General features: G+C 46.2%; 2 pseudogenes across 1 annotated transcript in view; both read right to left on the reverse strand.

The window, feature by feature from the left end:
* The window catches only part of LOC147627105 (uncharacterized), a 78,746-nt pseudogene that overhangs the window by 32,678 nt on the left and 23,634 nt on the right, over positions 1-22,434 (reverse strand). The gene's annotated exons all lie outside the window — the stretch shown is intronic.
* LOC147627106 (uncharacterized) lies at positions 19,335-21,393 on the reverse strand (annotated as a pseudogene).

Genomic DNA, 22,434 nt, shown 5'->3' on the forward strand with positions numbered 1-22,434 from the left:
GCACAATCTGAAAATGAAACATAGAGAGGAAATTTGCCATCCGCATATGCTTCTCTGAGAGCTTAGTTTGTGTGAGAAAATACCGTAAGCTTTGGTTGTCGGTCTTCACCATAAACTCTGCACCCAGAAGATAGTGCTTCCAAATGGTCAATGCATGAATCACTGCCAATAGCTCCTTCTCATAGATCCCCAAAGAAAGCTCCGTATCACGCAAACGGCGGCTCTCAAATGCCACGGGGTGTCCTTCCTGGTTTAGGACAGCACCTAAACAATCTCCACATGCATCACATTCCACAAAGAATGGCTTGTGCAAGTCAGGAATGATCAACACGGGCCCAGATATGATTGCATCCTTTAGTGAATAGAAAGCTTTGCTTTCCAATGAAGTCCACTGAAAGGGGACTTTCTTCTTTGTCAACTGGTGAAGAGGGGCAGCAATCAAAGCAAAATGCCATATGAACCGTCTATAGTATGAGCATAACCCAAGAAAACTACGGACCTCATGCACTGACTTGAGTTCAGGCCAATTCTTGATAGCCTCAATCTTGGCGGGATCCATTCGTATGCCATCTTGAGAAACAATATGCCCAAGATAATGAATTTCGGAGAGGAAGAACTCACTCTTCTTAGCATTGATGTGAAGTCTATGCTTTCGGAGTTCTTCAAAGACTATGGCCAAATGCTTTCTGTGCTCTTCTTCACTCTTGGAATAAACCAAGATGTCATCGAAGAAAACTCCAGTGAACGATCGATGATCTCTAAAAATCCTGTCCATCATACGGTTAAAAGTGGCAGGAGCATTTGTAAGACCGAAAGGCATAACAAGATACTCGTACAAACCAAATGCTGTCCTGAAAGCGGTCTTATGCACATCCTCTGGTACTACCCGTACTTGATGATATCCACTCTTCAAATCAATTCGGCTGAAATATGCCGAGCCATCCAATCTATCCAAAATATCATCAATACGAGGAATAGGAAACCTATTCTTGATGGTTAGTTTATTTAGAGCCCGATAATCCACACACATACGATAAGAGAGATCCTTCTTCTGCACTAGAAGTACGGGAGAGCAATACGGTGAAGAGCTAGGGCGGATCAAACCTTTTTGCATGAGCTCATTGACTTGCTTCATGATCTCCTCCTGCTGTGATGCACTCACACGGTATGCCGGCCTATTTGGTGGAGAACTGCCAGGCACAAGGTCTATACGATGATCCTCCGGCCGTGGTGGTGGTAGCTCCCCTGGAAGTGAATCTGTAGAGCAATCTGCATATTGTTTCAAAAATTCCAGCCTATCACATGTGAGAGAATCAAGAGAATGATCAACATGGTCTATTCTATCCTCACGAACAAAAATCATGTACGAGCAAAGACCCTTTCTCATGGCTTTATTTATTTGAATGTGGGATACAATAGGGATAGAATTCCCTTCCACACCGGCATCAATAACATGCTCTTTGCCCCTATGCATAAATGTGATCCGGTTGGTCTTGTAAGCCTTGCGAGGATCAAGACGGGAGTGCCAAGGCTTTCCAAGCAATACATCACACCCATTTAATGGTGCAATGAGGAAGTTCTCATGGTCCAAATATCCCTGAATATGCATGCGAAGCTTGCCAATAAGGGGTGTGACCTTGACTTTCTTGCCAACAAATGCACTTCCGGCCTCAATCTCCGGTCCCATGTCATCCACACTAATGCCCAATGCTGTAGCCATTTCCAATGATATGAAGTTGTCCGTGGCACAATCATCAAACATAAATAATGCGGGTTGATCTTTGAGCTGTCCCCATGCCTTGCATACCATCCTATCCAAAGCATCATGGGCTGTCCCCCCTTGTACATCGGGCACCATATGCACATTAACCTTGGTTTCCTTTGCATCCTCTTTGCCTGCTTTCTTTGGGCATTGCCGGACCATGTGATCTTTACTACCACAAGAAAAGCACTTACCGTCACGTATATATTGCACCCTTTGTTCCGGAGTAAGTCCATAGTTAGGCCTTTTGTTGGGACGCTTCTTCTCTGAGGTACTTTCAGCTTTTGGAGCTCCCTTAACTTCATTGGAGTCCCTTTTAGGTGGCTGTCCACCCTTATGCAGATTTGGGACAGCCTTGTCCTTCCCCTTTTGAGCATGTCCATCTCTATAATTTTGCTTCAGCTTTTGCTCCAATTGTTCGGTGGCCAAAGCAGCTGAAATGAGCTGTTGTAGAGTGTGGTTTGGGTACAACTCCAAGCCCGATTGATAAACCGGTTGGAGTCCCGATTCAAACTTTCTCTTGCGTTCCTCATCATTTACCTGCATAATAGGGGAAACTTCCAAGAGTGTTTTCCAAAACTTGGATACATAAGCATGAACTGACTCACCTTCATTCTGCTTAACCCAATCCCACTTCTTGCGGATGTTCTTCTTGGCATTAGGAGGTAAGAATTGGACATAGAATCTAGTTTTGAATTCAGCCCAAGTGTCCACGGGAGTGCCTGAGAGCTTTTCGGCAAGCCACCAATGAGCGGCCGTGCCCTTCAAGAACATGCTGGCATGCCTCACCTTGGACTTTTTCTGAAAAATCCTCATCACTAAAAGCAATGTCAAATTGGGAAACAAATGACATAACCTTGGAAGCATCAAACTCACCATGATATGTCTCGAACTTGACGGATTTGTCCCCGGCTTTGAATTCCTTTTGCTTATGAACATGATGCTCATAATCCCCATGCGTCCTCTTGATTCCACGTTCATGTGGATCAGCCCTGGCATCCATAGATGCTCCTGCATACTTAGGTGGCATACGTGGACGTGAACCATGTGCTGTACCTGCATGCATGTGTAGCCCCACCACTTTCTCTTGCAGCATAAGCATGATCCGGAGAGGATGTGGAGATGGGAGCATGAAGAAATGGCTCTTCATGGGAGAGTTCAACAGGTAAAGTAGTAGTACGGGGATGTCGGTGCTCTCTAAGCCCATGAGAAACCTGCAATGATGAAGAATGAGGCTTGTAACGATCATCTCTAGAAGTAATGTTACCTTCATAGGCATGGCTATGCCTCCCATATAAGGTAGAATCACGTCGGGATGTAATGGAAGGCTCCTCTTTGTGGACAGCAGATTTCAGCTTTGGAGAGGCTATCCCAGGCATGTCCACCAATGGAGATCTCTTTATAACAAGCTCCCCATCCTGGCCCTGCAATACATCACCCTTTTCCACTAAGAATGAAAGAGCTAGCTCACGAGGTTTCAGCCCTGATCCACGAGCCAAAGCTTCAAAGTCTTGAAAGACGGTTGCCTCTTTTTTTCTTTGCATCTAGCACTTGTTGAATGTGTGGGTCCTCACGTAGGCTGGCCAATTCCATCTCCCTGGCATGGAGAAGCTCTCGCATACGCTGAATTTCAGCATTGATGGCACTTGGCTCTTGCTCTTGCTCCTGCATTTTCTCCTTGCCACGGGACGGCTGTCCCAACCATACATGATCACGGGCATAAGGCATCCGTCCACTTGCTTGAGTTCCACTGGAGTGCCCCTTTGAATTTGGCACTTCCTTGCTACTTGCTTGGCTAGCCATAATAAGAGTAAAGTCACTAATGGAGAGTGGTCAGGAAGCCTTTGGATCGTCTCCCCATGTAGAAAAAGGAAGATCCGTGCTCTGATACCACTGAAACGAGACCCAAGCAGGGGTCACCCCTTCCTGGACTCACTTCTCCAGTTAGCACTTTAATATACACTCTTAAAAAACAACAGCACCAGACAAAGTAGCAATAAAAAGTAATTAACAACTCTGAGCATAGATAGATGACACCACACTGAGGCCGGAACGGCCGGCCCCCCCCCAAGGATTGTTATTATTACTTGGGAGAATTTGTTACAAGTACACGGGCCCAAGGCCAGATTTCCAATAAGCAATGCACGATGAAAAAAAACAAAGTATCAAACCCAAACATGTTTGTTGATGCCGAGTCTGCAGTCACCAAGGGCTACCCCGTCCATAGCACCTTCCAGAGTCACACTCTGCGTGCAATCCACCCGTCCCTGGCACTACGGATCACGCCGTGCCAGTCCTAGCGATGGGGCACCCTCACGGAGTTGACTCGGTGAATGGAAGAGGAGTCCAGACATAGGAGAGCAGGAGAATTCCTCATTCTTCGCGATGAAAATCTTCTGGAGCCACCGTACAGCCAGTAGGAAGAGTGAAACAACCTGGGCCACTTGTAGGAAATGCGTATGTCCTAAATCCACGCGGATAACCCCACTGGTTTGACCTGCTGTACCTGCTGTACGACCAGAATCAGCAAATAATGATGGTACTGTACCTGCTATACCTGCTGTACGACCAGAATCAGCAAATAATGATGGTACTGTACCTGCTGTAGCTGCTGTACCTGCTGTACGACCAGAATCAGCAAATAATGATGGTACTGTACCTGCTGTACCTACTGTACGACCAGAATCAACAAATAATGAGTGCTCCAGCCTGTTTTTTTCTAAATCTCAGCAAGCAGTTGTGTTTTCTTCCTCCAAAATGCAAGGGAGAGGGCTGGAAGTGAGGCGCCTTCCTCCCATGCAAAGGATTGGGTGTGGTAGGTGGGGTAGGTGGCCAACCCCCACCCCACATGCTATAAAAGGGTGCCCAGGCCAAAAGAAGGTGCCCACACTTATAAAGTGTCCACCTACTTTTAATGAAGTATGAAACCTGTAAGTTATAAGACTTATAACTTAAAACTCTTATTAAAATAAGGATTTCCCACCTGTTCACACGCCACAAAACCTGTCAGAAGACAAGGCATTCCACGGCTCACGGGAGGGCGTCCCCGACCCCTGAGCTAGACACACATGTCAAGCATGCAAACGAAACCAGTTCACGCGAAAACATTTCAAAGACAGGCAAACATGAGTGCACAATGCAACATTGTTAAAGGATAATCTCCGTTCATGTACTTGCACAATACTTGACATTTCCGGGCACAAACAGGCCCACCGGAAAGTCAATTCCAGGTACACACACAGTGTACAATCCACCCGTCCCTGGCACTACGAATCACGCCGTGCCAGTCCTAGCGGTGGTAATCCAGAAACATACACCGTGTGCAATCCACCCGTCCCTGGCACTACGAATCACGCCGTGCCAGTCCTAGCGATGGAGCACCACTACGGAGTATGCTCATCCAGAGCCCAAAGCTCACACAAGAAGATAAGAGGACCATTAGATAGCTCAATGGTGACACATATCTCAACAAGAAGGTGCAGGACCTGGAGTGTGAAAGAAAGAGCATCACAGGTTGTAGGCCCAAAGCACAAACTGTAGAAGGCTGGAAACAGTTGATTATTGCTGAAAATGAGCACGAGGGAAGCCCGTAGGTGCTTACAAGCATAAGAGACTGTTGCTACAACCAATGACCTCCAGCAGATATGCAAGAACGAGATGAAAAGTGAGGGGAAGGGTCAGCACCCTTATATATCCCTCTAGAGAGCTGGTCGGCTAGCTGTAGCATGCCGACAGCTGTCTAGTAGCATAAAATGCTATAAAATGGCTTAAAAATGGTAGAAAATGCCTAAATAATATCTGCTAAATATGCCAATGCAAGGTCTCATAAAATGACCAGTACAAGCATGAAAAGGTGATGTAGACCCTCTGGAGATGATATATAATCCAACACCTCCTCAGCACCAGAGGGGCAGTCCAATACCAACACGTTGAAGTAACACCTCCAAAGTAGCTCTCGGAAGTGGTTTGGTGAAGAGATCAGCCACATTGTCCTTGGTAGAACAATAGGCCAACTGAAGAAGTCCCAACTCGATCCAGTCAAGAACAAAATGATAATGCACCTCAATATCCTTGGATCGACCCCGTATCACAAGATTCTGAGCTAGAGCAATAGCAATCCAAGAAGATGGTAACCGGGGAAGTGTTGGCACAACACAAATGCTCCAGAATCTGATGAATCCAAAGTGCCTCAGTGGAGGAGAGAAGGTAGGATTTGTGATCAGCCTTCGTAGAACAAGCAGAAACAGTCCTCTGCTTTTGAGACTTCCAAGAAACCAATCCAATACCTAGCATGAAGCAATATCCAGATGTAGACCTCTGAGTATCAATGCAGCTGCCCAATCAGAATCTGTGAAACCAACCAAATCAACACCACTGGAATAGGTGATGCCATAATCTCAAGTATCTCGAAGATATCGAAGAACTCTCAAGGCTGAAGTGTGCAGCCAGAGCCAAAACAATCCTAATGGTGGTATACCTAGCTGTAGGAGCAAATGTCTCATCAAAGTCTTCACCTGCCTTCTAAGCATATCCTCGAGCAACAAGGCGGGCTTTGTACTTATCCAAAGTACCATCAGCATGAAACTTGACTTTGAAAATCACAAGTGAAATCATCCACAAGAAGAAGAAAATATCGAGCCCCTCCAAGAGACTTAACCTCCATGGGTCTAGCAAGATCTACATGTATAAGCTCCAATCGTCAGGTTGCTCAATGAGTGGCCTCCTCTAGAAAAATGCATCTTGCTAATGCTTGCCCATCATGCAAGATGAGCAGATGTGTGAAAGAGACCTGAGCTGAGGTACTCCATTGACAACCTGTTGAGAATGGAACTTCTGTAAGGCAGCAATGGGAACATGACCTAAGCATGAATGCCACAAAGAAGTATCTACCTTAGAAACCAAAGCCATCAAGGGGGAGAAAAGCTGATGAATATCTACGTTAGTGCGAGGGATCTCAAAAGAAAAGTTGGTGATCTTGTAGAGACCCCCATCATGGACTCCATTGGCAACAATCGAGAGAGTCTTCCTGTCGATCACTTCAATGACCTCATCATCAAAGTACACACCAAGTCCCTTATGGGAAGCTTTGTATATAGAAAACAGATTTTTGGAAATCCATGGTACATATTAAACATCATGAGAAACATTACCAACACTGGTGACACGAAGCAAAGAGTTTCACCGATACGAACTGAAGAAGAGAGAGTCTGGTAGTCCTCCAAGATATGGGCTTGATTGGTCATGTGGCTAGATCACCAATCCATTCCATCGCTTCAGGTGTATCACTGACCTCTTCTGGAAAAGTCAACGTTGTGATCACAAGGCGTGAATGCTGTGAAGAAGTAGATGAATTTGTGACTGCCATGTATGCAAATTTGGTAGATCCATTCCACCGCTTCAGGTGTATCACTGACCTCTTCTGGAGAAGTCAACGTAGTGATCACAAGGCGTGAATGCTGTGAAGAAGTAGATGAATTTGTGACTGCCGTGTATGCAAATTTGGTAGATCCCTCCTCTGAAACTTTGTCCTTGCCCTTGTCTTTGGTATTGTCCTTGTCAGATGCTTTGGAAGCATCTTGGGCTTTATACTTGGCTTTGGCTACTCGAGAGTCATCACAATGAGCAAAGTAGCGAGCCTCGGTATGACCTTGTTAAATATTAATAGTGATTAATGTGAGAATAAACAAGTGCTAGGCGGTTGAGTAAACTAGCACTGAATGTAAGCCTTAAATAAAGCGGTTCCAATGTGTGAAACCGCTAGTATGTATAAGTCTCTTGTGTAAGAGCAGCCTCTTAGAAGGCATATGTGGTGGCATCATATTTGACATATGTGGTGGCATCATACTTAGAATATTTGGTAGAATCTTATTTAGCATATGTGGTGGCATCAAATCAAGCATATGCTTAGAATATGTAATGAGGTCTCTCCTATAAAAAGAACCTACGTGTATAATGAATTTATGCTTTCCACTACATCTTGTACTCCCACAATCCCCTCAATCTTGTGCTGATTCTCTTGTTAATTATCATCGCTCCCTCTTCTCCTCACTTTTGTGTGGCTGCACTCTTGACATTAGCCATCAATTGGTATCAGAGCTAGTGTTGTGCAGTCCATGGAGCTTTGCGCCCAGATCCCACCGCCGTCTCAGAGCCAGGCGCAGCCCATCTCCACCACACCAGAGCCCTACGCTGCCGCCTCAGAGTCCATCGCCACCATTTGCCGCCGTTCAGAGCCATACGCCGCCAGTTCAAAGCCAGCCGACCAACCGAGTGGCACTAGTGCCCAGTGCACTACCTCCGCCGGCTAGCTGGGCGGAGCGACTGCCACCAGCGCCACCTCTGCCTGCAACCACCGCCTCAGCCAACTCCCACTGCTGTCGCGCCAATTTTCACCGCCCCAGCTGGTGGTGCGCACAGTTCTGCCACCTACGCCCGTCCCTGTTTGCCGACTACGTGCGCCACTGCCGCCCTACTCAGCTTTGCCTCGGCCAGTCTGCGACCTGCCTAGCCTCTGTTCTCGGCTCCTGCTCCATGGGTATCTAAGGAAGGGAAAGAGGGGAGAAGCAACTCAGCTCACCAGCATCTTCTTCGCAGAAGTACATGCCTTTTTAGGGCTTTCATTTTAATACATTCATTGTCAAATTCAAGGTCTCTCTACTGCATATTTGGGCATTCTTGTTCATAAGGGGAAGTTTTCTAAGGTGGAAGCATCCATAGGTACTCGAGACCATGTTCCAGTCCCGTAATGAAGCACGAGACATGTACCTGATGCAAGAGCTGGACAACTTGACCATGAACGAAGGTGATTCCATTTCACATCATCTTACCAAGGTAACAGACCTTAAAGAACATCTGTTAAATATAGATGAGGTAGTTGATAATAGGAAATTGATCACCACCATTCTTAACTCCTTACTTGAGTCCTATCAAAGTTTCCATACTTCTCTGAATCTCTCTATGAGAGGAGTAGGCAATCCTATATCCTTCGAGAAGCTGGTTGAATTACTTCTCCAAGAGGAGCAGACAAGGAAGAACAGATCCAGGGGTGATGCAAGCAAAAGAGACAGAGTCTACTTCTCCAGGGACAAAGGCAAAGTGAACTCGTCATAGGGTGACACCAAGAAGAAAGGAAAGTGTCACTACTGCCACAAGCTAGGACACTACATCGAAGAGTGTCGGAAGAGGCTTGCAAAGCTGAAGGCTGATAAAGACTCTGCAAATTCCGCTTCTTCTATCTCCAACGACAAGAAGCACCAACCAGAAGCTAAAGTAAACCTAGTCCAAGATGATTGGACTTTCTAGCCACATTATCACTATGGGGGGGGATGTCAAATATTAATAGTGATTAATGTGGGAATAAATGAGTGCTAGGCAGTTGAGTAAAGTAGCACTCAATGTAAGCCTTAAATAAAGTAGTTCCAATGTGTGTGAACAACCGCTAGTATGTATAAGTCTCTTGTGTAGGAGCAACCTCTTGAAAGGCATATGTTGTGGCATCATATTTGGCATATGTGGTGGCATCATACTTAGAATATTCAGTAGAATCTTATTTAGCATATGTGGTGGCATCAAATCAAGCATATGCTTAGAATATGTAATGAGGTCTTTCATATAAAAAGGACCTACTTGTATAATGAATTTATGCTTTTCACTACATCTTGTACTCCCACAATCCCCTCAATCTTGTGCTGATTCTCTCGTTAATTATCATCTCTCCCTCTTCTCTTCACTTTTGTGTGGTTGTACTCTTGACATTAGCCATCAGACCTGTCTTGCCACAGTAATCACATTCATTGCTTTTGTCCTTGGACTCCTTTACATCCTGTTTACCCTTGCCTTTGCCTTTGTTTTTGTTGTTGTTGTTGTTGGAGGTCCCTTTTCCGCCCTTGCCTTTGCCCTTGTTAGAGGCAACAAAAGCAAACTCCGACTTGCCTTTTCCGCGAAGCATGCACTTGTCGTGGAGATAATTCACAACTTTCTCAAAAGGGGGGAGAGGATCACAGAAATAAATATTATCCTTAAAAGAATCAAAGGAAGCGGGCAATTTACCAAGAAGTTTATGGATGGGATTGTTGATGGTGCTCCCGTACTCCTCAAGATGCAATTTGATACGGGTGAACTCTCCAATCTCAAATATATACCTAGATGAATCCAAGAACATGTCCAAATTCACCTTATAAGAAAGTGCAATTTATAACCTCATGGTAGTCATCCACAAGTCTCCAATCTATTCAATCAAGTTATCTGACTCATTGATTGTAAGCTTCTCCAGATCTGACTCCAATTTGGCAATCTTCACTGTCGAAACTCTCCCATACCTCCTCTGGATCTCTGTCCACATCTGATGAGCATTACTCCAAGTAGAGGCAAAATGTGCCTGTATAGATGGAGTCATTCAATGTATGATGATAAGACGAGCCCAAGCATCCAATATGCGTCTCAAAGTCGGGTCCACCAAGTGAGGTGTGGAGATAGCCATCCAAACACTGGGTCCTTCCAGCAAAAACTGAGTGTAGAAAGACCATGTATGATAGTTGGTTGCTATAAGCTTCATGGAGTCAATGACTTGGGAGGGATTGTAGGATGGTATTGTTAGACGTCATCTCCTGTCTATATTTATACACCAGGGCCTCTGTTGTGGGTGTGCCCGCCCTGTATAAGGTGTTTTATCATTTTTCCTCACTCCCGTATTTTTCCCTATTTTTTCCATGGTGTGGATGGATGCCAGATGGTTGGCAGGAGCACCTAGTGGCTGGCCGACAGTCCTTCCAGCAGTCGTGTGACTGGCCGACTGCCCATCAGCAAGCGTGGAGTATTTTATTGCTGGCCGACTTGCTGTATGCAGTCGTGGACTTCTATACTACTGGCCGACTGCTGTATGCAGTCGTGGAGTGCTTTTACAGCAGGCCGACTGCATGCATGGGGCATATAAATAGGCCCCATGCCCCCCACCATTGTATCATTCAGTTATTTGCGGGATCTTGTGTATAGAGAAGAGTTTACACACCTATCTCTCTGTGTTTCTTGTGCTGTCTATTTTCTGCATTCTACTTGCGCTTGTCAACCCAAGTTTGGTTATCATTTCCGCTGCATATTTTGACATGGTATCAGAGCCCTAGGCTAGTGATAGATCTTGGGAGTTTTTCTGAGCAAGAGGGGGAGCGTTAGGTTGCTGATTGGTGGACTGTTTTGGACTATACGGGAAGAGAAGGTGCAAGAGAAAGGCGGGCTAAGGTGCTTGACAACCACTTGCAGGATTTACCGATTTTTTTTCCCACCCACCCACCCTTTCAGTTTACTCCCCGTGATGGCAGATTTACTAGAGATGGCTGAGAAGCACGTGAAGATTCCGACTCTCCCCACGTTCCCAGTGGACCGTCAGTTGGACGGGTCCAATTACGGCATCTGGAAGGTCATGATGGAGTCTGTGCTGGAGTCATATGACCTTGTTGATTTCATCATCATCGGGGTTCCACGGCCGGAAGCAGAGGAAGGGGAGTTACTGTCGACGAGGAAGGACCGAGAGGCACAGAGGCACATGTGGGATCGTGTCAACGCCCGGGTCCGGTCATTTATTTTCCTCAATTGCACACCACAAGTGATCAATCATGTAAAGCACATGATGCTGGCGAGAGGCATATGGGAGCACTTGGCTTCTCTTTACAACAAGGTATCACCCATGAAACGAATCTCCTTGGAAGTGCAGATGCGGGTTATGAACCCTGCAAAAAGTCCTCGACGATGCGGGAACACACAAACAAGCTGCAGGCCCTTCAGCAGGAAGTCCTACAAGCTGGGAAAGAGATATCATCTGAAGACATGGCCATCACTTTGCTGTCCCACTTGCCTGCTCAGTATTCTACTTTCTATTCCTCGTTGATTACGAGTGGCAGGCTCAGCACCATTACCTGGGAGGAGCTTGTGCCAATGGTCTTGGACCAGGAGGAACGTTTCACGAACCCTCCTCACAGCGGCGGTTCGGAGGCCTTAACTGGCCAACGGTCGAAAGGCCGGAATGGCCGGAATAACAACAAGGGCAAAGGGAAGGCTTCACCGGAGAAGTCTTCTGAGAAGAAGCCCGACTCAAAACGAGAGAAGCTGAAGGCCGAACGATTCTGCAATGATTGTGGCGAGAAAGGCCACTATTGGAGGAAGTGCCCTAAGCGGACAGGGAAGAGTGCTGATTCTTCAGCCTCAGCTGCAAAGACTCCGGCATTTGTGCACTTAGAGATGGTGGACTCCGACGCTTCATCATCTTCGAGCGAGGAGGCAGTTGGCTTCACCGCGAAGGATACTCGGGAATGGATTCTTGACAGTGGTGCTTCCAGGCACATGATTCCATCCCGTGACTTCTTTTTGGATCTGAAACGGCAGTCAGGTCGCATCTTTATTGGCGACAACTTCACTATTCCGATACATAGTGAGGGCCGGATGGAGATTATTCCCGACGGCAAGGGGGGCAAGCATGCTTCCCGTGTTCTTTATGTCCCTGCTCTGGGTTTTCATCTTCTGTCAGTGCATGAAGTATGCAAGACTAGCTTTCGGGTGGAATTTGAGGAGCATTCAGTTGCTCTACGGGGCCATGAGACTGGCTAGGTTGTTTGGGAAGGCGGTGTGGAGAATGGTATCTACAAGCTCTCTGCACTCTCCTCTTTGACAGGTTCTCAGGTCGGAGATTTGTGGCACTTTCGTTTTGGCCACTTAAATGTGGATGCATTGAGGCGAGCTTTCCGAGACCAGATGGTGGTTGGCTTGCCACATGTTGGCAGTAGGCAAGGGCGTTGCCGTTCTTGCATACGTGGTAAGCAGCACAGGGAATCCTTTCCGAAGCAGGCTTCCAGACGGGCTTCGAAACCATTGGAGTTGATTCACACTGACTTGTGTGGACCTCAGCAGACACCATCTTTGGGAGGATCTCTCTACTTTATGCTGCTTGTTGATGATTGTACCAGATTCACGTGGGTCTACTTTCTTTCCCAGAAGGACCAAGCTTTTGCTCGGTTCAAGGATTAGCACATGATGGTGGAGAAAGAGTCTGGATTTCAGGTCAAGACTCTCAGGGCTGATAAAGGAGGTGAATTCTCCTCGACTGTATTTCTCAGATTTTGTGCAGATCATGGCATCAAAAGGGAACTGGCCAATACAGGATCGCCTTCGGAGAATGGAGTTGTTGAACGCAAGAACAGGACTGTGGGTGGTGGAGATCGCGAGGACCATGCTGGAGCATCGTGATCTTCCTCGTCCACTTTGGGGAGAGGCTGTGGCAGCTGTCCATACCCTCAACCGATCTCCGACGACTTCAGTACCCCATATGACTCCATTTGAGGCATACTTTGGCAGGAAACTTGATGTCTCGCACTTCCGTGTCTTTGGGAGTGACGCGTATGTACATATTCCGAAGAAGCAGAGGGGGAAGCTTGACTCCAAGTCCCGCAAGCTTGTATTTGTGGGGTATAATTCTCTTTCCAAGGGATACAGGTTGTATGATCCAGACAGGAACGAGATTGTTGTCAGTCAGGATGTGGTCTTTGACGAGCATGTTCTAGTATCCACTGTCGAGGAGCCGCCACTTCTTGGAGATCCAAAGGAGTCTGATGATGATTCCCAGACCATCATTCCAGTTGATCAACCTCAGTCAGTACAGGAGGTTGAGCCCGCAGCTGGAGTTGAGCCCCCGCGACCACAGGAGGCTCCACGATCTATTCGAGTACCTAGGTGGTTGTTAGTCAGGTGTCACAGAGCTACCCTCCGAGTGGACCACAGAGGACGGCCCTCGAAGATCACATAGAGTCCGAGATAAAAGCAACACAGCGGAGCTTCTTCAGGTGAACTATGCTTTGATGTCTCGTATTATGCGGGACAAAGAGCCCACTTCCGTAAAGGAAGCCCTTTCACAAGATACTTGGAGGAAAGCCATGCAGGTGGAACTTGATGCCATCGAGAAGAATAACACTTGGGAGTTGGTACCGAGGCCGTCGAAGCGGTCAGTCATTGGTGTCAAATGGGTCTTTAAGACCAAATATGCGTCTGATGGGTCGGTGGACAAACACAAAGCCAGACTTGTGGCTAAAGGTTATGCTCAGTGGCCAAGCATCGACTACGAGGATACCTTTGCACCGACAGCACGGATGTCCACGATTCGGACCGTTCTTGCCCTTGCTTCTTCTCAGAGGTGGCCCGTGTATCAAATGGATGTAAAATCTACGTTCCTTAATGGTGACCTGCAGGAGGAGGTGCATGTTGAGCAGCCTCCAGGCTTTATTGTTCCAGGATCTGAAGGGATGGTTTACAGGTTACGTAAGGCCTTGTATGGTCTTAAGCAGGCTCCCAGGGCGTGGAATCAGAAGATTGATTCCTTCTTTATTCGGACTGGATTTCAGAGATCGATTGCAGATCCAAACCTGTATCTCTTTCGGGAACGCGGCATGGTCACGCTTATCATCCTTTATGTGGATGATCTCATTCTCACTGGCGGTCATGTGGAGCCCATTAGAGTGACGAAGGCTGCCTTGTCAAAGGAGTTTGAGATGACCGACTTAGGCTTACTCCACTTCTTTTTGGGATTGGAGATCTAGCAGACCCAGAGGGGGTTTTTCGTCTCTCAGCAGCGGTATGTTCATGAGTTGCATGAGGCCTTTGGGATGAGCCGATTACTTCGCCGATGGACCCGAACACAAAGTTAACCGTTACTGATCCTTGTGAGCCAGTTAATGCCTCGCAGTACTGGAAGTTGGTTGGTTCATTGATCTGGTTGCTGAACACCAGATTGGACTTGAGCTTCTCCGTGGGGCTATTGAGCTCTTTTATGCAAACGCCATTGAAGTCTCATTGGGACGCAGGATTGCGGATCTTGCGATACCTGAGGAGTACGAAGAATCTAGGACTCTTTTACACAGGAGGGGATGGAGTCAGGCTCCAAGGTTGGAGTGACTCAGATTGGGGAGGAGATCCAGACACGAGGAGATCTACTTCAGGATACAGCTTTTACCCTCGGCTCAGAAGCAGTTTCTTGGAGCAGCAAAGAGGCAGCCAACTATTGCCCTTTCTTCGACAGAGGCAGAGTACCGGGCTGCTTGTGGTGCTGCTTGTGAGGTTGTGTGGCTGCGGAGACTGCTAGGCGAGATTGGGTTTCCACAGAAGAAGCCCACAGTCATCCAGTGCGATAACCAGAGTTGTATAGCTATTGCTCGGAACCCAGTCTTCCATGCCCGGACCAAGCACATAGAGATACAGTATCACTTTGTACGTGAGAAGATCTTGGCTGGTGACATCTTGCTCCTTTATTGTTCGACGGAGGACAATGCGGCAGACCTCTTCACGAAGTCTTTACCTCAGGCTACGCTCAGGCGGCACTCCAGCTCCCTTGGGTTGATTTCACAGCCAGGAGCTGAGAGGGGGTGTTAGAAGTCATCTCCTGTCTATATTTATACACCAGGGCCTCTGTTGTGGGTGTGCCCACCCTGTATAAGGTGTTTTATCATTTTTCCTCACTCCCCGTATTTTTCCCTATTTTTCTCATTTTTTCCATGGTGTGGATGGATGCCAGATGGTTGGCAGGAGCACCTAGTGGCTGGCCGACTGTCCTTCCAACAGTCGTGTGACTGGCCGACTGCCCATCAGCAAGCGTGGAGTATTTTATTGCTAGCCGACTTGCTGTATGCAGTCGTGGAGTGCTTTTACAGCAGGCCGACTGCATGCATGGGGCATATAAATAGGCCCCATGCCCCCCACCATTGTATCATTCAGTTATTTGCGGGATCTTGTGTATAGAGAAGAGTTTACACACCTATCTCTCTGTGTTTCTTGTGCTGTCTATTTTCTGCATTCTACTTGCTCTTGTCAACCCAAGTTTGGTTATCATTTCCGCTGCATATTTTGACAGGTATATGGGTAGGGATGGGAGCAAGACCTGGATGAGAGAAACTCAAAGAAGAAAGATTGGAAAGAGGAACCACCTAGGGAGCGGGAGTAGTGGATCCACGCAATGAAGGAGCTGGAGTATCAACGGAAGGAGGAGCAGTAGTAGAGAAATCTCTTGAAACCATGTCCTCTGACAAGAAACCTTCTCTGAAGAAAGAGGGCTGTAAAAAACAGCAAATAGCCTGTGCACAGCAAGAGGAGAGAAAGAAGAGAGGGAGGGAGGGTGGGAAAAGAGAAATAGAGAAAGAAAATCTTTCAGGAACCCTGTCCTCCACACCTAGAAGATGGACACTTTGCCTTGGTGATGGACACTCCGCAACTGTTGTAGAAAGTGCTCGGGGCACGATAAGATGGAGCAAAAAACGCAGCAGTCCAACAGTATAGATGCGGAAAAAACACAACAATGATGAAGCCTCTGCTCCAATATAAAAAAATGCAGCAATCCCTTGCCTGTAGATCAGCGTTTGGCTCTGATACCATGAAAGAAAGAGCATCACAAGTTGTAGGCCCAAAGCACAAATTGTAGAAGGCTGGAAACAATTGATTATTGCTGAAAATGAGCACCAGGGAAGCCCGTAGGTGCTTAAAGAGACTGTTGCTACAACCAATGACCTCCAGCAGATATGCAAGAATGAGATGAAAAGTGAGGGGAAGGGCCAACACCCTTATATATCCCTCTAGAGCGCTGGTCGGCCAGCTGTAGCAGGCCGACAACTGTCCAATATCATAAAATGCCTTAAAAATGGCAAAAAAATGCCTAAATAATATCAACTAAATATGCCAATGTAGGGTCTCATAAAATGACCAATACAAGCATGAAAAGGTGATGTAGAGAGCTTGCAACCAAGTACTATGGGCCTTTTCGAGTGATCAAGAAGATCAATGAAGTGGCTTTCAGATTGGCATTGTCTAGTCATTGGCACATACACAATGCTTTTCATGTGAGTCTCCTTTGCAAGTATGTAGGGCCGAAGTCCAATGAAATAGTCATTGAGGATCCACCAAAAGTGGATGAACTTGAGGAGATTTTGCAACCGAGCAGATTGTGTATCACAAGGAACGCAAGCTTGCTACAAGCAAAGTTGTCAGGCGTCACCTTGTGAAGTTTAAGAACAATCTTCCCAGTGATGCTAAATGGGTAGATGAAGAGTTCTTCAGAGATTGCCCGCATTTGCTTCAGATATATTTGGATGCTTTTCGGTTACAGACAACTGTTTAGAAGCTAGGGGGGATGTCATCATTTGGCCACCCAATTGGTCCACCCGTGCTTTCTCATCATGTATGCACATTGGACTGGCATCCATGGCATTTGTATCTACCGGAGATTGATGCCACTCATGTGATACTGTGGAATTGGCTTTTCGTCATGGAAATGGCTGGTGGATTGGTGTTCCATTGGGTCTGGTACCTCGTGTACTTGCCTGGATGCACGTCCATTTTGGTAGTCTCATGAACGGGGATTGTCCATACCAATGTTGCATTGCATAGCATCTTTATGTACTTGCTTGCAATTGAAATTGAATGTTGTTTTCATGCTTGCTTGACCAATGTGTAAGGAGACCCGCCCATGAACCGTGCGTGTGAAATTGTCTGCAGACATGGTTATGTGGCATGTGACAGGTGGTAAGTATTGGTCATAAACCTAGCCTTAAGAATTAGCACTAATTTATAAGTGAGTGTGTACACACTTCATTAAGTTTTGGGCGACCAAAACTCACTTATAAATTATGACCAGCTCGGTGTTCACACACACTGATGCACCGAGGTGGACAAAACCCAATGCCCACCGCCCAGACTTTATCCCCTTTGTACAAAGGGAGTAACCAGCCATGTGTCCGTTCTAGCTTGCACCACAAAGCACCTAGATGCCACCTAGAGTGGACAACTCACCACCTCACTCTTCCCTCTCTCTCTAGAAGGATGCCTCCTTCACGAGGCCTCTTTGGTTGTATTTTCTACACTTTCTTCTTCCCAACTCTATATCCAAGCTTGCTAGGGTGTTTTTCCAGCTTCCAAGAGTGTTTCCAAGTGTTGTACACTCTCCTACAACTCCCAATGACTGAAATTCAGAAAAAACAGCTCTTATTTTTGCTATAATTTCTGGTCTTTTTGCTAAAAACCCTAATTTCAGCCTTCCTTTCTCAAGTTGAACCATAGGGAAAGCTTTCCCAAGGTTCCCTTCATCCTCTTGAAGACTTTTGCCGTGAAGAATTGCGACAAATCAAAGGTTTCAACACTCCAAGCACTTCCATAGCAAAGACTTCCGCTGTCATTGACTCTACTTGCAATTGGTAAGCTTTTATGCTTAAATATGGAAGCAAGTAGCAAGAGGGAGGAACCGGATTCCAAGATCACATACCCTGTGTAGTGTTCTCTTGTCTTCAAGGTGGAAAGGTACGTAGTGTACGGCACGCTATCAGCACGTACGGAACGTACTTCTGTACGGAACAAATTTTAAGGTACGTAAACAGTACGTACCATTTGTAAACAGTCCTAGAAACCTGAATATTTTATAGACATAGCAACCAAAATACTTAAAATAAAGACTGAACCTCATTACTTAAAGTTTAAATCAGTTACCAAGCCCATCACACAATACCTCATGTCAACAGTCAAAGTGATATAAGCAAGAACCATGAAAGTCATAGATGATAAAAGAGAGTACAAATATCATGTCTACAGCACATGTCCTGGTCCACAAGTGCAAAAAGCAAAACAATGAAACACTACAGTTGTCTAGACTCTAGACGCAAGAGTCTCAAATCTCATCATCAGATGAAGATGATGAGTCTTCTGAAGAGAGCATGCCTCCATCATTGATACCATTGCCCTCTTCATCGAACTCTGGCTCAGCAACAACAAGCTCCAGTGCATCCTCGTCATGTGCCTCGAGAATCTGAGTGTGAATGAGTTCGACAGCCTCATTTGCACGCCTCTACTGGGTGCGACGAACTGGAAGCTTTCCCCTGCGAATGCTCTCTCGTCTCGCAGAGCCTGGATCTAGAGCTGCCTGGCGTAGAGGAATGCTAAGAGATCGTGCACGTGAGCGGGTCACACAACAATCCACGCTCTCAAGCTCTCTATGTAAAGCTCTCAAAATCTCATCTTGCTCATCTCTAATCTGCCGATCCACAAGCTCCAGGCTGGGTTCATCTACCAATTTGAGTAGTGTTGGATCAACCTGTTTAAACATGCCACAAATTGCATATTGGATATTCATTGAACTAGAAAAAAATTTCTACTTCTAAGTTCTTCTTGAGTCTAAATTCCAATTTATACCTACTTCGGTGACCCAAAGCATGGTAGCTTCGCACGAGCGTCATGTTAGCTCTGCAGTACACCAACTTCTCTAATTGAGAAGTACTAAGGCGATTCCGAATCTTGGTGTGTATAAGAGAGTATGAGCTCCAGTTCCGCTCACATGCTCCAACTGAGCAATCCTGTGCAAAAATGAGTGCAATGCGAGCAAATTCGAAAATCTTTTAATGCTAAAACATCAAGCTTCACTTCTGAAGTCTATACTTTAGAGATTAATTACAAGTTACTTGAGATAGAACACGAAGAGCAAAGCGTGAGGTTTGGAAGACCAACCCTTCCATAAGAGTGCCACCATGTCAAAGGGAATTTCATGGCTTCCTTCCTCAATGACACAGGTCTCGCAAATGAAGCACCAATACCACTCATGTACGTGGTGAACTCTCTATCGATCTGAAGTTGCTCCTCCTCTAAGAACATCCTTCCAACATACTCTGATTGCTTCATGCTCAAAGCAGTATTATTCCATAGCTCTGGCGACCTGTAGAGAGGATGGAGCATGGCAACCATCGCATGGATGGGACGGCTCATGAATGTCCACCGTTTGTCTACAATGTCCAAGATCTCACCTCGGCTGAAAATGAGAGATTGAAAATACATGTCTTAGGTTATAGTGTACACATGTCAGTCCTGACATGTCATGAGAATCGAGAATCGAGAAGTCATAAAAATCAAAGAAAGAGGAAGAAATTAGAACTATTGCTTACCGTTGAGCAGTCATCATGGAGCACTGAGCAACATGGTCTTTCATTTGCATAAACAAATGAAAGACCAGCCCCAAAGTTGAGCCCTCCATGTCTGTAAGTCGGAGAAGGACATACACGGGCTTAAGTGCAACTGAAAGCCTATGAACTTGTTGCCAAAAATCATCATCCAGGATCCGCCTCTGCAAGTATTTTGTACGCTCATCCTCTGAATGATGCATCTATCGCCACCTTGGATCCACAACTGTTGATGATAGTGAATCTCTTATCTTGTAGAGCCTATCCAAGACCAAGAATATGTAGGCAAACCTGGTCTTGGAGGGTCTCACCATATCCAAAGGGCTATGGCTCCGGAAGATGGCAAGAGCCTGATGCTTCTTGCGGAAGAAGGTGGTGATCTTTACAGCATCTGCAACAATGGGCTGCACCCAAACAAGCTTCCCAATGTCTTCCATAAGTAAATCAAGACAATGGGCAGCACATGGAGTCCACACTATATGTGGAAACTCTGCCTCGACCATTTGACCCATTGCCTTGCAGTTAGAGGCGTTGTCGGTCACCACCTGCACAACATTGTCCTCCCCAACCTCAAGGATAGCCTGTCAAATGTGGCCATAAATGAACTCCCCTGTGATCCTGTCTCCTGCTCTCCCTGCATCCACGGCACGCAAGAAATAGGTGCCCAAGCAAGATGACACAAGGATATTGATTATGTGCCTCTTGCGAATGTCTGCCCACCCATCTGAAATAATAGTGCATCCAAACTCCTGCCAACCTGCTTTCATAGGAGTGAGCACCTTGTCTATCAAGGCCTTCTTCTCATCCAACATGGATGTACGCATCTTCGTATACTCAAGACCTGTCCACGTCTCAATAGGCCCTACCTGCGCAATTGCTTTCACCATTCTTTTCCATTGGTCTGTCCTTAACACATTGAAGGACATATTACACTCAATAAGAGTACGACAAATCTCCATTTCTGCCACCCTTTGCCGCTCCTTTACCCAAGCTTGTGATGAGATACAAGAACGCAGAGTGGATTGCTTTGATGCCTCCCCTGTACCTCTCGCATCTTGTGACAGGAGGTCCTCATCATCGGCAATACGTGCCCTCTTCCTGCCTGTGGTGGATTGGGCTGAAGCCAAAAGACTTTCACCCTCATCTAGTGTACCTGAACCTGTAACATCTCCAATAAAAGCATCATGGAGAGCATCTTGCGTACTTTCACCACCTCTAACACTACTTGCACCACCCATTGCAGGACAATTCTCCGCAATCAATTGGTCCCTCAAAGCTTGTGGTATTTTATCACATGGACCACATTGATTGGTGCACCCGATACCTGTCATGTGCTTGATGACGCGAGTTATGGTGCTAGTGTACTGCTCCCCGCAATACTTGCATGCCCATAGCCGAGTACCTGACCCTTGCTGAGAAGGGGTGTTAACAACCCTCAGGACATTGGTGTGGATTGCCCAGTTCGGGTTAGTCTTGCGCGGCATGATGAAGTCTGGGCGGGAGAGAGAGCGAGGAAATTCGCTCTGCAAAGTTTTGCAGATACACACAGGACACTCGATTTTGCAAGTACACACAAAATGTCCAAAATTTGGTCGCTTATCTACAATCGCCTGATCGCCACACACGCGCCTCGCCACACGCCACATATTTTTATTTTTTTTAAATGATTGCGTACGGATCCGTATAGTACGGTACCATACCGTACCGTACGACCGTACCGTACTGTATAGATCCGTACGTACGTACGGCAGCAACCTTGCTTGTCTTACGTGCTCTCTTGCAGATTGTTGCTACCATGTGTTGGTGGAACAATAGAGAGTAGATGGTAGGGAACATGGACACTTGAGAGAAGTGAATAGGGTGTGTGTGGGAACAAGCTCTTGGACAGAGGCTGTAAAAGAGGAGATGTAATTGTGAAAGAACCTGTGAAAAGGTTAGAAGAATCTACTGGGAGAGAATAAAGGGTAGCATGAGAGAATTTAGGAGTGTGAGTTGCAAGTCTACACCGACAACCACTTTGTTTGCAATATTGTATTCATATGCATTGGTATGGAAATCTGGTCCTGAATGCCCATGACACTATGTACTTGATTCTCCCAAGATCAATATACTTTATTTGAGGGAGGGGCCGGCCGTTTCGGCTCATTGTGCGTCTCTTGTCAATTCAACAAATTACTTCTTGTATTGAGCATGTTGTCCATTAAATCTTGGCGTATTTAAGTGTATTGATTAGCATTGAGTTCAACCAAGTTACAACATCCCCAAGACAGCCTTCCGTACAGAACGAGCTCACTATGAATTTGTGGTCATACCCTTTGGCTTGACGAACGTCCCAACCGCATGATGATGTGTGTTTTCAGGGACTTAACAGGAAAGTGTGTTCATATTTCTTGACAACATACTAGTATTTTCAGCTACTATTGAGAAGCATGACATTGATGTGGATAAAGTCCTAAAGTTGCTGGAAAGCAACGAGCTCTACGTCAATGAGAAGAAGTCAGAATTTTATTTGTTCAAGGTTCACTACCTTGGATACATTATCATTGCCGAGGGCATCCGACTTGATCCAACCAAGGTGGCCGAGATTGTCAATTGGGAAGTACCACAGACCACTTATGACATTAGATCCTTTGTGGGTATATGCCAGGCATACTCCACCCACATAGACAAATTTTCTAACCTCTCGGCGAATCTCACCGATCTACTAAAGGGAGT

Source organism: Cibotium barometz, chromosome 21, assembly GCF_041138505.1.
Source record: "Cibotium barometz isolate CiBa-2024 chromosome 21, ASM4113850v1, whole genome shotgun sequence".
In the NCBI taxonomy this organism is placed as follows: domain Eukaryota; kingdom Viridiplantae; phylum Streptophyta; class Polypodiopsida; order Cyatheales; family Cibotiaceae; genus Cibotium; species Cibotium barometz.